The 6,081-nt window shown below is 33.5% G+C and overlaps 1 long non-coding RNA gene across 2 annotated transcripts; it reads left to right on the top strand.

Annotated features, from left to right (window-relative positions):
• Nucleotides 1-789: 789 nt before the first annotated feature.
• Nucleotides 790-4,052, top strand: LOC145793108 (uncharacterized). 2 transcript variants are annotated; one of them, XR_014333659.1, is made up of 3 exons: nucleotides 790-1,350; nucleotides 1,436-1,607; nucleotides 1,714-3,194. It is a non-coding gene; the product is annotated as an uncharacterized LOC145793108 (long non-coding RNA). The 2 variants fall into 2 exon arrangements; XR_014333656.1 differs by lacking the exon at nucleotides 1,714-3,194 and adding an exon at nucleotides 3,201-4,052 and having other exon boundaries at nucleotides 795-1,350.
• The last annotated feature ends 2,029 nt before the right edge of the window (nucleotides 4,053-6,081 follow it).

Here is a 6,081-nt window from a genome sequence, read left to right as displayed (position 1 = left end):
TTGTTGTTGCTCTTAATTTGTCTTCGACTCTTGTGACCATGAAAATTTTACCTATTTGATTAGGAGTAGAGATTGAAAAAAGAGCAAAAAAGAAAATCACTAAATCTTTTTTAACTGTTACCTCTGCTGGTCCATTTGAGCCACCACAATTTGAAAAGAAAATTTTCTCTATTATTTCCGCAGAAGCTTCAAATTTTGGAAAGAAAAATTTTTCAAAGAATTTTAAAGGAAAAGTTAAAAAGTTTAAAACTAGTGGCAATAATAATAGTGGTTATAACAAATGGAACAAAGGCGTCTGTTTTGATTGTGGAAATCCTGGACATCGTCAAATTGATTGTTGTGTGAATAGAAATAAGAAGAAACCTTATTCTAGAAGCTCCAAATAAGAATAAAAATAGTCCGTTTATCTTCTTTAAGATAAATATAATGAAATAATATGAACAAAATTATTGAACCAATCTGTTTTACTTAATTATTATGTGTATAATTAATCTAACACATTAAGACTTACAAATATCAATATAATTATCGATATTTAATTAATTTAACTTTTTTTAGATGCATGATCTTTTTAACCGGCTGTACAAAATTGTTAACAACTTACACCAACAAGATGCAATGAGAATTTTAAAATAAAAAAACATAAAAATAAAAATAAAATTTTTTGGAAAAATATCAAATGAGTGGGACAATAAAAAAAAATTATTAGAATTTTTTGTGTTACCACTACAGGAAAAATAAGATATGGTGGCGTTTTTTTAACGACGTTTTTTTGAACGTCACTTTTATTAATATTTAACGGCGTTTTATAAATGCCACCTATTCTTTAAAATAAAACTACACCGTTTTATAATAGGAGTCGCTTTTAAACGCCTCCAAATCCGTTAGCCTCACGCGCCTCCTCTGTCCCTCTTTGTTGAAACCCTTATTTTGAATCTGAGATGTAATACGCACGCATCTCTCTCTCTTTCTCTCAACCCTCTCATTCTCACACCTTCAAATCTCGCCTCTCTCCTGCTCACCCCCAATTGCTTCTAAACCTCGAGAGCGATTTTCTTGGAGATTCAGATTCATGCAGGTTCATTTTGAGATTCAGAGCGATTTCGATTTTGAAGATCTCTCTCTCGATTTCAAAGCTCCACCGTCTCTCTCTCTCTCTAGATCTGGCCGGTAATCATAGTTTTATGAGAGAAGGAGGACAGGGACTGGGAGCTTGCGAAGAGAGAGGCAGTGCTTGATTTCTCAGAGATTCAGATCGGTCTCAGAGATTTCATCTCTCAGCGATTTCGATTTTGAAGTTCTCTCTCTCGATTTCGAGGCTCCACCGCGACCACCATCTGCACCAGCTAGGTATTGATTTCTGTCTCTCTCTCTCATGCTCTTCCTTCCCGTCTCTCTCGATTTGGTTATTGAAATTACAAACAAGTTTAATCAGGATTTGCTGGCCTTGTGTGAAAGTGACCGGAAGAAGGAGCTTTTGCTGCTACTACAGATCATTGACATAAAGATTATTTCTCTAGGTCATCTACCAAATATTTTCAGATCCTTGGGGAGGCTTTTATTTGAGTCTTTTGTGAAGAAATTCATTTTGGAATTAAAAAGCTGTGGTATGTCCATGATTCTTTCATTTTTATGATTTATAAATATAGCAAAGACCGAGTGCTCATTTTCTCGATTATGAGTCCAGAAATTTGTCTGTCTCTGATTTTGCAGCAATGCTATTTATACTTGGGTTCAGATTTTGAAGCGAATTGGCATCCTTAATGGAAGTATTAGTACCTTTTGTGTGTTCTGTAACAATTGGGTTGAGGAAAAATGGACCATGTTCTGTTGCTCTACCCGTTGAGTTGGTGTGTTTGGTCGAATATTTTAATTGGTGGGGAATCCAATGGGTCACGCCGGGTCCAGTGATAGAGTTGTTGCATTGGTGGGATGGGGTTTCTTTCAGAAAGATAGAAAAACAAATTTGGAAAGTAATCCCCATGGCAATTTTGCTGCTCAAAAATAAATAAATAAAAATTGCCAACAGGGTGAAGCTTAACCTCAAGGGAGTTTTGTATTCTGTCAATGATTTTCTATATAACCTGCAGCATATTCGGTCATGTTATTAGACTTGTGGTTAGGATTGTTGTTAGATATTGGCTATGTTGTTTCTTGTTGGTTTTGCTTGGGCCTTCTCTATTGACATTTTAAAGGGTTGATTGTTTAGTTTCTATTAGGGGTATTCAAAATAGCCTGAGAACTGAAGAATCGAAGAATCGAATTAAACCGGTCTCTTTGGGTTAGCTTGATTTGGTTTTTTTAGTCCATTGGTTTGGTTCCGGATCTTCAATTTGTCAAATTGATAGGATTGAGTTGTTTCTTAATTTAGACCTGATTTAAACCTAATCAACTTGAGAATCAAACCTATATATGCATATATATATATATTTTTTCTTTTTTTAATATTGACGTGTCTTTATATTACCATGGTTTTGTATGTGATTTCAAAATCCTCTTTTCATGAAGCTTGTGCAATTGAACAAATTTTGAATTATTGGTCCAAGAGTGATAGATTCTGCTTCATGTTAAATGATTTAGCCTACTAACAAGGTAAATGATTTAGTGTAGAGAATAAGAGAAATTATGAGCCGTATGTATGTGAATTATGAAATGTTAGACTCTATTTCAAGTTATTCTTTAAATAGCATGTGTCAAAGTTCAAATGAAATGGAAGTTGATAAGCTCATTGATGGTTGTTGTGGTGAACATGTGAAGTCTCTTCAATTTGAATTTTTGAAGCACTTGGAAGAAGAAGAAAATGTTGATGCAAAATCAGAGACAGACAAATTTCTGGACTCATAATTTTTGCTATATTTATAAGTAACTTTTTGTAGCAGTGCTATTTATACTTGAGTTCACTTTATCTCTGGACTTTTCAATTATAATAGTCTATCCTTGTATTTTTGATCAATTTACAATGTGACTTAACCGTTAATATGTTGATGGAAAATAATGGTGTAACAATCATGTGCACTTGTCACATTCTATTTTTCCGTTAATAAAAAAGGAAGTCAATCTAATCTGATCAAAATCTGAACTCAATCTGATCTGATCTCTCTCGCATTTTGTTAAATCTGCTGATTAACAAGGTTTCAAGCAAGTCGTTTTTATTTTGTTTTTCATTAACAAGTGTTAATCGGTGTTTGATTTCTTTGTAGGTGGTGATGAAGTGTAGAGATCGGTTACATGAACTTATAAAGGAAGAGATAGAGAATAAGGATTCGAGTACGGAGGAGTGGAAGATCGTGATGGAGAGAAGCTTCAAACGCATGGACAATGAGGTGATTGCATGGAACAACATTCATTTTTTGTTCTGTCCAGATTTTTTTCTTTTCTTCCTCTTTTTCTTTGTTCTGTCCAGATTTATCTTCCTCTTCGATTCACTTTACTTTTTCAGGGCAGGTTAGTTTTTTTTTTTTTTTTTGATGCACAAGATAGGGATTCATAGCCAAATGACAACTAATGTTGTACCCATTTGCTGGGCAGAGGCTACTACCTGTCTCTTGTACCCATTTGGGCATGTGTTGAGCTAGTCTTTATGGCCTAGCCCCTCTATCTATATATAGTAGTTCACCTCCTTTGTTTCAAAGCAGGCAAGCAAGCAACCACCTCCCTCAAACCCTTAGGCTTCATTTCTTCATTTCCAGACCTCTGGTGGTTCAACTCCATCTCAGAGCCTACCATACTTCCTGAATGGCTCCAACAATCAGTTTACACAATCTACCATCCACACCCTACTTCTGAAAATACCCTGACCTGAAAATCCAAACTCTAGAATCTAGACTGACAGAGGTTGGTCTGAAAGCCATCCCAACCTTTTCTCATCTGGCCGCACTTTGCTATTCATTTTGTAAATAAGTATAAGGAATTGGGGAAAGGGTTTTGTTTGACTTACAAAAAGAAAAATGAAAGAGAAGGAAAATAAATATGAAGGGAAAAGGGTTCTATAAATAAAAAGAAAAAAAGGAGGAAATGGCTTGGCACAAAGTATGTACTATATAATTTGTCGTACGATGCTTGATATGTCATATGAAATTACTCATTTGGATTAAGAATTGTGGTGAGTTGATGTACTGGAAGTGCTAGATATTTTCTGCTGCTGCTGCTATTTTGTTTTTTTTTTTTTTTGGGGGGGGGGGTGCAATTGGGATCTGGATGTTATTTATTTTCAGTTGGACAACGTTTCTTTTCTGTTCCTTTTAACCCACAATCAAAACAATGTGTAATGAGGTTGGCCAGTTCTTTATCAAGTAGTGAAATATGAAATTGTTCCCCGTACAATAGTTTTTTCAATGCTGATAATCTAAGTATTAAGATATAATTTTTTACAAGCATGCGCAGTTAACATAGACTTTGTAAGACCATATTTTAAATTTGCATACACTTGATAAACACACACTAATCAATATTATATGATAAATTTATTTTTATTAAACTTTATGTTTGGGTGGTTTCAGGGGCTGGACAATATAACTGCTTGAAGTCTCGTGCACAAAATAGAAAAGCAATATGAATGCTAGGTGTACACACACTAATCAATTATTCTAGTGTCTATTCTATCTATCTAGGTAATTATTCTACTGTCCTTTTCTTTCCTTATCTTTCTTCCTTCCCCAAAACCCCTCTCCAGGTGTGTGGGAGAGAAGAAATAAAATTTACTTTTTGGAAGCTAAAATCTTGTTAAAACAGGTGTTTAATTGTGTTTTTTTCTTGTATTTCACAGGTTGACTCTAAGCAACAAATGAGTTAGCATTGGTTTATTTAATGTTAAATGCCCTAGAATCCTAGTACCATCATGTTTATTCCTCCTATTTTTTTAATTTATTTTTAAAATTTTTAATTTTTTAATACTAGAACTTAGAGATAGCATGGATAAAGAAAACTAAATTGTTTTTTAAGGTTGTTGGCTGGATTCATACTCCACTTGTTGCATTGGATATATATATCAGGTATCATGTTATTACAATTACTGAGTACTTAAGGTTGGGTATTGGGTTTTTGGTGTTTAGGAATAACAGTTTTCACTAATCATATTTGGTACTCCACAGTTGTATATATTTTCTTTTTCTTCTTTTTTTTTTTTTTTTCTGTTTCGTAGTTGCTATTTAAGCCACTGTTTTACATTTTGTGGTTATATCATGGTTATATTATGATATGTGATGGGAGATATATTAATATATATATATATATATATATTTATATTTATAATTGTTCAAATATTAATATATATATTTATTTTTTTCTCTGCAATGTACCTGTAGAGTATGTTTCATACTTATTTCACTTCTTCATTCCTTTAAGTTGATTTATTAGACTCACTGTTCATGGACCTATTAAAACCAATAAATTAAGGCTTGAGACTAAGTAAAAAAATATTTCCACATCAATTTTTTTTATTAAAAGTTTAACATATATGCCAAATAAAAGTTTTAGACTAAAACAAATACATATCATTTAGTTGAAAATGAGATAAAAGTGCCCCTGCATATCAAAATTTTGATTAAAATGTGATAAATTAAGGCTAAAAGAATAAATAAAAAAAAAATGTGTAAAATTGTATTTTAGAGGAATTACTAATGATTTTTGAAATTTCACGGCCGCGACACCCAATTCCCGATACGTACCGGTGAATAGTACCAATACCGATACTACGTGATCGATACCGTTACATTACCCGATACCTTGATTTAGAACTATGGGATGGATACGCACTTCTAACTCCTCTGTACATGTCCTTGCTCTTCCCATCATTAACTAGCATCGGACGATCTTCACTAACCAAACATCTTGCTGGAAACGTTAACAGTATGTTCTAGTGTGCAAGGAACAGAATTCCAGGAAGGCTTCGTGAGATTGTGAAGCTTCGTTTTCATTAGTGCAAATTTCAACCCCGCACATCAGTGGAATCAAATAATTCATAATTGATTAAAAAATTATACCCAGTTGATGGATCAAGCATAAATGCAGATCCACAAGCCAAGTTAACAGAGTATCCAAACCAACCACAGCACTAAACAAAAAAACCAAAAACAAAGAACA

This window comes from Camellia sinensis, chromosome 1, assembly GCF_055761805.1.
Source record: "Camellia sinensis isolate YWXY chromosome 1, ASM5576180v1, whole genome shotgun sequence".
Taxonomy (NCBI): domain Eukaryota; kingdom Viridiplantae; phylum Streptophyta; class Magnoliopsida; order Ericales; family Theaceae; genus Camellia; species Camellia sinensis.
Note: the sequence above shows the minus strand (reverse complement) of the source record. Positions and strands in the feature narration are given on the sequence as shown.